Source organism: Triticum aestivum, chromosome 6B (assembly GCF_018294505.1).
Source record: "Triticum aestivum cultivar Chinese Spring chromosome 6B, IWGSC CS RefSeq v2.1, whole genome shotgun sequence".
Lineage (NCBI taxonomy): Eukaryota > Viridiplantae > Streptophyta > Magnoliopsida > Poales > Poaceae > Triticum > Triticum aestivum.
Genome location: NC_057810.1, coordinates 575,694,481 through 575,699,952, shown reverse-complemented (window position 1 = coordinate 575,699,952; position 5,472 = coordinate 575,694,481). Strand labels below are relative to the sequence as shown.

At 43.9% G+C, this 5,472-nt stretch overlaps 1 long non-coding RNA gene across 5 annotated transcripts; it reads right to left on the bottom strand.

The window, feature by feature from the left end:
• Positions 1 to 585: 585 nt before the first annotated feature.
• Positions 586 to 4,838, bottom strand: LOC123138119 (uncharacterized). Of its 5 annotated transcripts, XR_006468882.1 has the most exons (8): positions 4,624 to 4,838; positions 4,141 to 4,475; positions 3,823 to 4,006; positions 3,311 to 3,575; positions 2,511 to 3,202; positions 1,938 to 2,393; positions 1,564 to 1,851; positions 586 to 1,456 (listed from the first exon to the last, which is right to left on the bottom strand). It is a non-coding gene; the product is annotated as an uncharacterized lncRNA (long non-coding RNA). The 5 variants fall into 5 exon arrangements; XR_006468881.1 differs by lacking the exon at positions 3,823 to 4,006 and having other exon boundaries at positions 4,624 to 4,835; XR_006468883.1 differs by lacking the exon at positions 3,823 to 4,006 and having other exon boundaries at positions 3,326 to 3,575; positions 4,624 to 4,835.
• Between the last annotated feature and the right edge of the window lie 634 nt (positions 4,839 to 5,472).

Genomic DNA, 5,472 nt, shown 5'->3' with positions numbered 1-5,472 from the left:
AGAGGAAGCAGAGGTAGCTCGGATGACGACACTCCAAGGAGACATGACTCTACAAAGCCTGACATTCCACCAAGTGAAAATTTTATCATGAAATCTCATATAGCATTCTTTGATGAAAAAGTGATAATGACAAAAAAATGATTAAATTTTCTAATACATTTCTACATAGAAAAACAAAATTACAAAAAAAAATCTATACCTAAATTTTCTTACTAAAATTTTTTATTACTAAATTTGATACCTAAAAATTTCTCATATAGCATTCCAATAGACAAAAATGCCGTTTGGAGGCCGAGCTCCATGCAGCTCGGTATCCTAGTCGTCAGTAATCGCATCTAGCAGCTGCAGCGCCGCATTTAATGACATGTATTCGAGCTGGCAAGGATATATGCCACACCGTATTCTGTATTTTCCTACAGTAGCATCCCAGGTCTGACGTTGAAGCATGGCAGGCTGGTTAGACGTGCCATCGACTCACCCATCATGTGCATGCAGTGTTAGCAGCTTTCCCACACACTGATGAACATGGGCAAGCTTACGCTCCCATGTTCAGAGAATGAACTTTACCAAGGATACATCACAATGTGAGATAACCTTATTCACTCTTGCCCACAGCACACAATTTTTTTCTAACTGACTTCAAACAGAAAATTTAACAATTTTGTCAACATCCCGATATAAGGTCGACATAATAAGCAAACACATATATAGTAGCAGACACAGTACAAGACCATCTTTTTAGGTGTTCAAATAAGGTATGGTTTCTAATAACAGAGGGGTCACCTAGACAAATGCATACCATCAGGAAACAACACTAAATTTCTGAAATTTCAGACTTTGGCTGCATGTGCTCTTCCTGTGCCCTGTCAACCCGCATTTTGAGCAGCGAAGAGATTTCCGGGGCTCCTTGGGCACATCACCCCTGGCAGGGCATGTCGTGCTCTAGTGCCCCTGAAGTCTGCATATGGAACAAAATCTAGTCCTCTTTGATGGTTGTTCATATGGAGCCTTTGTCGCGGCTGGTTGTGGGGCGCCCAACCAGTCGCTTCTTTGATGCAACTGGGAACATATCTGATCCCTGTGAAATGGTGTGCTCAGACTCAGTTCGATCAAAGTGTTGCTTGTTACCAACGACAGAACCCGTTGAATTTGTGGCCAGTTCGCTATCAGACAACCCAAGTCCATCCCTCACAGCAGCAACTGGCTCCAGCTACACTTTGACATCTCGCATTTTCTCCATAGCAAGAGCATATGCTTCCACATTGCCGTCACCTAACTTAACAACATCCAGTGCCAAGAGGTATAAAGTGTTGTGTCGGCGAGAAGAATGTTTGAGCGGCCCATGATCCTTCTGGTAGCGCAAATACTCTAGCAGTAGTATATCTCTTGCATCTCTTGTCCATCGCTTGAGCACATGTTTCGCAGGGAGCTCATGCAGTTTTAGGTGTATCATCACCTGAACATCAGCAGCCACACAAAAAAGAGTCATTTTCTGGTGCCTTCAAACCATGTCCATCTATAGAAAAATTATTGTAAGTAAGGAAGAGGAGGTGCGACACTCACCTTAAGAGCATGGCTGCAAACCATTCCATAGTGCTCAAACATCCCACACTCGCACTTGAACTCATCGGTTGTCTCGCTCACGGAGATCACAAACTCATTCTCGCACCATTTTTCCATTGACTAAAATTTGATGTGCCTAGCAATGTACTCCAAGCGTGGCTTGACTTCTACTAGGTCATAAGATCCACATTCATACAACACTTCACGAAATTTCTCAAACATTGTCCTGGTGTACACCTGCAATGCATGTACCTCAATTGGGATATTTTGCTTCAGGAAAACCCCACCCTGCAAATGACGATCACATAAAAAAAGAATTTTAGTTTTCTCTAAACATTGTTTGTTTTTTTGTAACAGGATCAATTCAATCTTACTACTTTTGTCCTTCTCTCCTGGTAACTTTCTTCTGAATCGCGGTCAAATTGCATCTTCTCATATTGCCTGATGAACAAGTGCATGGGGCACCCTGGTGGCACATATCCTTTCAGAAGGTGGTCGCACTCTCGCTTTGCTGTGTGCTTGTCATCTTTGGACAGAACACACCCATGAAGTATGGATTCACCCACTTCCCCCTCACCTCATAAAGCTAGGCCAGGAATGTATTTTTCTGGAGCCCATATTTTTCCATCATGCCGCCCACCCATTCTCGAATTCATCAATACTAACTACGTGGTGGACTAGTTTGCTGAATTGTGGCTTGAATTCACTCCCTTTTGCAAGCAGTGCTCCAAGGCTCTCCTTTGCCTTCTTCAGTACGTGCCATTTGCACCAGCGATGTGCAGTCCGCGACATCACGTCGACTATTGCAATTTCCATCGAACGAGCTTGGTCTATCTCAACAATATAGACAATCAAGCAAAAGCATTAGAATTTTATACGTATAAGACGGATCATGGCATATTGATAGAAATCAATGTATAATTCTTTTCTGTTTACATGGCTGTTACCAGTTAAGATAGTTTTAGGCCGTGGCGCTGCTAGCATTTGAAAGAACTCTGTGAATATCCACTTGAAAGTGTCCACTTTCTCATCACCCATCAACACGCCTTCGTAAATGACACTCTGGAAATGATTGTTAACGCCAACAAATAGGCCAAATGGCATGTCGTACAGGTTTGTCTTCTAGGTTGTATCAAACGCCACAACATCACCGAAACACTTGAACTGCTCAATGCCTTTACCAGTCGCCCACATCAATGTCTTAATTATGCCCTCGGTGTCCACCTGGACACTATATTTAAATTCTGGGTCCTCCGCCCGCATCTTGTTGAATACATCTATGGTTTTTGTTGCATCATTTAGCGACTGTTCCCGGTTAAGTTTTCCACATAGTGTTTTTAAGGATCGTTTCATGAATGGCACCTCCTTAATCATGCAAAAGAAACTCCCTACAACACTATAAACCTTGCTAATGCTGATATTATTCTCTCTCAACTGCTTAACAAGGTCTCTTGTATAGGTATCTATGTGTTGGTGCGACTTCGAGTGCAATTTCTCTCCACAATTAAACAGATAAAGCATGGTTGTGCTCTAACCTGTGCTCACATACATACCATCCACCATCACCCGACCTCAGCAGTCGTATCATGGCATTGCAGCCACACCTTGTTGACCAACTGTTGGCCTGCAATGGCTTACCCTGCAGAAAACAAGCATGCAGACAAAACACATGTCGAAAATTGTTAGTAAACAAATGTGACAAAAGCATCAAAATATAAGAGAAATGATGTTCTGCTTAGTGATTCACCGCACAGGCACGCACTATCTCTTGCATGCATTTTTTCCGGTGTACATTCAAACGGCTTTTTGCATTGCAGACACCAAAACCAACCCCCCATGAATATAGATTGTAAAACTCATAGCCCTCTTCGACAGAATCAAAACTAGTCCCAATTGAGGGATTGACAACATTTCCAAAAAATTTATCGACAAATGCACGGACAGAAGCTTCAAGGGCAGTCATCCTTGAAGGGATGGGCGTTGTCACATCCGCTGCCTTCCCAGCTCTGACCCTATGAAGAACGGCACACAAACCAATCGGAAATTAAGTTGACTGAAGGACAGCCAATAAAGTGGCGACCATAGGGTCGATGCCCATAGACGAAACAGGGGATGGATATGGTGTCCCAAACCATTGTGTGCTATACATTAAAAAACATGAATAATTACCAAACATAGCTACATTGCTATACAATTATCATCAACTAATTTAGAAATTTTTCACTTTTAATGAACAAAAAAACAACGGACAACACAGACCTTTTTCATTTTTCAGTGTGCAAAATCACTCATTTTCTGTGAACTGGGGACTCTAGCCATGGCTTGAAATCAACATACATATCCTGCATCTTTATATGAACGCTCTATTGCTGCTACATTACAGTCCTTTCTTTCAAATTTCCCAATTCTCATATACTTCAGTAATTTCAGTTTCGCACACCGACTAGTAAGACAAGCGAACAGACAAACATCATTGCAACAAATCCATTAGGAAAACTGATAGGCATATATTCTAGTTCAGGACAAAATTGTTAACAACAGTGAAGAGGCTAAAAGTTGGGGCAACAGTAAAATCACCTTCTGGTCCAACAAGACTGATTTGTGTTGGACACCCCCACGCCCTCTTCGTCTGCCCTCGGCGTCAGAGGCAACATCTGCATCGCCTATCTCACAGGAATCGCCCACACCTTCGCCGCCAAGATCAAGCGAGCCGCACCCCCCTCCCAGTGAGTAATGTTTCACCCGTATCTTCGCCCCCTTCATAATCCATCAGGCCTCCAGCTCAACCCATCAGCAGAGAAGAAATCAAGACCTCATCCGTATTAGCACTTCCACTGGTGCGGCCCTTAGGCAGACGCACGCCAGCAACTAAATCTCTTAGGACGTCTCCGCCGTCCAAGCGCGGCGCGAGCCTGCAAAGGCAATCAAGAGAACAGCCAGATCTGCTTCTTGTAAGAACAAGTCGGGGGGAAATTACAGTCCAATTCGAATTCCAGTTCAAAAAACCACACTCAGCAACAGAAACTTGGGCACGAGATAGGAATTTTTCGAGAACATTACCCAGCTCCAGACTCCTCGAAGAAGAACTCCATGGCGTCCATGGCGATAAGCGCCGCTCACCTGGGCCGTATCCTGGTTGAGTGCCCACACAGGCACACACGACCACGCACCATCGTCGTTGTGGCTGAACAGGGCAGCATATACATTTATTTTTCCAACCAACCACCTGCCTCAGGCCGCGAAGTGGGCCAACTTCAAAGCCGCCCAGGCAGTACAGCTTGTGCGTACGCAGCGGAGCCGAAGTCGCAGGCCCACGTACAACTCTGTATATGCATTAAATAGATCTCGTATATAGTAAAAATAGCAGCCATCACGCATCGCAACACCAGGACGACCGCCATAGATAGCGGCCTCCATGCAGGTCGTCCGCCAAAACGCCCTTCTCTCCAATAGATTTCTATAATTGAAAATTTTCTATACCAAAAAAATGATATTACTAAAACTTTTTTATGTTCAAAAAACATATTCACTAGTCTATTAAGCACTTACTATAAATAAACTAGTTCTATTAAGCACTTACTATAAATAAACTAGTTCTATTAAGCACTTACTATAAATAAACTATTTCTATTAAACACTTACTAAAAACAGTAAAAAACCACATTATACAAGAACAGTACAAAATAGTTTAGGGCTTAGGAGAGATGGATGGAGGAGGGGTGGCAGGAGGGAGTAGGGGGGGGAGGAGAGAGGAGGAGGGGGAGGAGGCGGGCGGTGGGAGGAGGGGGGAGGAGGAGGGAGGAGGGAGGAGAGAGGAGGGGAGGGGGCGGTGGGAGGAGGGCTGCCGGCTGATGTCTACTATGCAACCTTCTTCTTGTACACGTTGTTGGGCCTCCAAGTGCAGAGGTT